This window comes from Bison bison, unplaced genomic scaffold (genome assembly GCF_000754665.1).
Source record: "Bison bison bison isolate TAMUID 2011002044 unplaced genomic scaffold, Bison_UMD1.0 scf7180017864353, whole genome shotgun sequence".
Lineage (NCBI taxonomy): Eukaryota > Metazoa > Chordata > Mammalia > Artiodactyla > Bovidae > Bison > Bison bison.
The window spans coordinates 1936909-1940240 of NW_011494925.1; the positions used below are offsets into that span (position 1 = coordinate 1936909).

At 39.0% G+C, this 3332-nt stretch overlaps 1 non-coding gene across 1 annotated transcript; it reads right to left on the minus strand.

Moving 5' to 3' along the window:
- Positions 1-2211: 2211 nt before the first annotated feature.
- TRNAC-GCA lies at positions 2212-2283 on the minus strand. The gene has a single exon. It is a non-coding gene; the product is annotated as a tRNA-Cys (tRNA).
- Positions 2284-3332: the final 1049 nt, after the last annotated feature.

The following is a 3332-nucleotide window of genomic DNA, read 5'->3' on the forward strand; positions in this document are numbered from 1 at the left end:
ATAGACATGAAGAGGATGTATACTGATAACAATGTCTCTGGATTTCTAGTCTATGTCTTACAATTACTTGATGACTTTGGGCATGGTATTAAAGGACTCTAACTTTTATCTGAAAAAGATGTTTTGTGTTGAACGATGTTCCCTCAAAATTCATACTGGGGTACCTCACAATGTGACTTTAATTGGGTGTGTGTGTGTTAGTTGCTCAGTCATGCTTGATTTTTTGTGACCCCCATGGACTGTAGGCCACCAGGCTCCTCTGTCCATGGAATTCTCCAGGCAAAAATACTGGAGTGAGTTGGGATTCCTTTCTCCAGGGGATCTTCCAGACCTGGGGATTGAACCCAGCTCTCCCACATTGTAGGCAGATTCTTTATTGTCTTAGTCACCAGGGAAGCCCCTTTAGTTGGAGAAAGAGCCTCTAAAGAGGTAATTGCAGGTAAGTAATGTAACCCAGATCAACCCTAATCCAGTTTGACTGGTGTCCTTATGAGAAGAGAGAGAAGAAGGGTAGGGGGAGGGACAGGGAGATTTTAGTGAACTTGGCTCATTCAACCTTAAGTACTGGCAAGCTGGGAGACTGGAAATTCAGCTAAGTGTTGATCTTACAGTCTTGAGACGGATATATGAAGGCCAGACCAGCATGCTGGAAATTCAGGCAGGGTTTCTAGGTTGTAGTATTGAGGCTGATTTTCCTTCTTTTTTAGGAAACCTGTTTTTGCTCTTCAGGCCTTCAACTGATTGGACAAGTCCCACCCAGGTAGGAGGTGATCAGCTTCACTTAAAATCAACCAGTTGTAACTGTTACAATCAGTTAATGTTAAATGTTCTCTTATTTAAACAATAATTAATTACAAGAACCATGGGCAGAACACCACTCTCTTATTCCAAAGACAGCTGACTCTGATCCTCTAAGGTGTTTAGGTGTCAACATAAACCCATTTGACTTGATTTGAAAATCAGAGCCGCTTGCTAGGCTGATACGCTTGAGCAAATCATTGAGGCTTCTCTTAAAGACATATTGTAATGTTGTGCTGTGCTAAGTCGCTTCGGTCATGTCTGACTCTGTGACCCTGTGGACTGTAGCCCGCTAGACTCCTCTGTTCATGGGATTCTCCAGGCAAGAATACTGGAGTGGGTTGCTGTTTCCTCCTCCAGGGGATCTTCCTGACCCAGGGATCGAACCCAGGTCTTTCACGTCTCCTGCATTGGCAGATGAGTTCTTTACCACTATTGCCAGCTGGGAAGCCTCTATTGAGTACCTTTTCCATTATACAAAGGAATTAGTCAAATCCCTCTGCCGAAGAAGCAAAAGAGCTAGTAATTAACCTAGATAAGCTCTAAATAGTCTCTAAAAATGCAAAAAAGACATAATCAAAACCAAAAGGAGCATTCTACTTAGCAAATCTTCAAAGAAGAGATAACCTCTCTGGCATGTCCTGGAGAGTAATTAAACAATGTATTACTACATTTAATTTCCAAAGGAAAATTAATTCCTTTTCAAAAAATAAAAAGGACTACACATTGAATAAGAACAAATTCAGAATCAAGAATATACATTAATTATAACTACATAAATTATTATATCACTTTATCCAGGCAATCTGTGAAATATGAGTATAATTTATCATGATCATTCACATCACTATCATCTAAAATACAAATATTTAAAGATCTCAAGATAGATGCTACAATTCTCAGCAAAGATAAGTGGGTAGCAATGGCTATAGTGTTTTTCATGGAAAAGAATGCAATCTATACCAAATCCAAACGTGGGCATTATATAATCATAATTAAGGGAGTGTTTATTGATGGATAAAAGCTTTCTTCTAGTGAATGTTATAGATATATTGCCATTGTTTAGGTGCTAACTCGTGTCTGACTCTTTGTGATCCTGTGGACTGTAGCCCACCAGGCTCCTCTGTCCATGGGATTTTCCAGGCAAGGATACTGGAGTGGGTTTCCATTTCCTTCTCCAGGAGATCTTCATGACCCAAAGATTGAACCCACATCTCCTATATTGGCAGCCGAATTCTTTAGCAACAAGCCACCAGGGGAACCTCAACACTACTTGAAAGTGAAAAGTGAAGTCACTCAGTCGTGTCTGACTCTTTGCGACCCTGTGGACTGTACCCCACCAGGCTCCTCCGTCCATGGGATTCTCCAGGCAAGAATACTGGAGTGGGTTGCCATTTCCTTCTCCAGGGGAACTTCCCAACCCAGGGATCGAACCTGGGTCTCCCGCATTGCAGGCAGACGCTTTAACCGCTGAGCTACCAGGGAAGTCTCAACACTACTTAGATGACACTAAAATCCAGAGAACCTGGAACCTTATTATAGAAAAATTATTCAAACCTGTGACCACTCAAATACCCACATTACTCCCAAAGTGTATATTAGAATAATAAACAGGAAACACTATTAAAAGACACAAGAGATAAATAGAGTGTTTCCATGAGTGTTTTTAAAATAACCTTTACTAAGACTTTTATTAGAAATATCCAACACTAAACTGTTAATATGGACATCTGTTTGAGCATTTAGATAGTAACTAGGCACATAAAATTTTAATTGGCAGTTTCTTCAGTATTTAAGACTATATTGCTATCAACATATTTTTCATAAAGAAAGTCATGCACTACTGTCAGTTATATTTATTACACGGAGGAACATTTTAATATAATAATGCAGATGTCTTCATTCTATAAGTCCCAGTGGTACTTAAAGCTAGAATTTTATTACTTGTGCCGAGGGCCAAACAAAGCTATAAACCTGCTAAATTCTAACTCAGCTACTGCTGTTGAGTGTGCATCTTTGAGTTGTAAATTATAATATAAAGTAATCAAATATGTATAAGAATGGTAGTCATGGAAGCAGTATCATGGATTCATTAGATTTCAGAAGAAATCAGGAAAAGAATTTATAAACATCAACACTCTGCTCTGGGTTTATGAAATTCTCTTCCCAATATATAGCTCTGTTCTAATAACTGAAGAAATGGTCTGTCAATCAGCACAGCCTACATTCTGTTTTTCCCAACATCTCCTTTATTCACAACTTATTTTCAAAGCAATCATCTCGGCCACCCTGCTAACCTCCATCTTGTACTTAGAATGACCAAACACTCCATGCAATGTTATATGAAGATATTAAAACCATTAGAAGGCATCTCTCTGAGGACATTTTGTAATGTTCAGAGCATTTAGAAACGTCAACTGCAAAGTTAAGGCTGGGAAATTCTTTTGCTTCAAGTTAGAAACAGCAGAAGAGTCCAAACAACCACACTGAAACATGGAATTTTGTATATGTGATCACAGAGAGATGGAGAGATA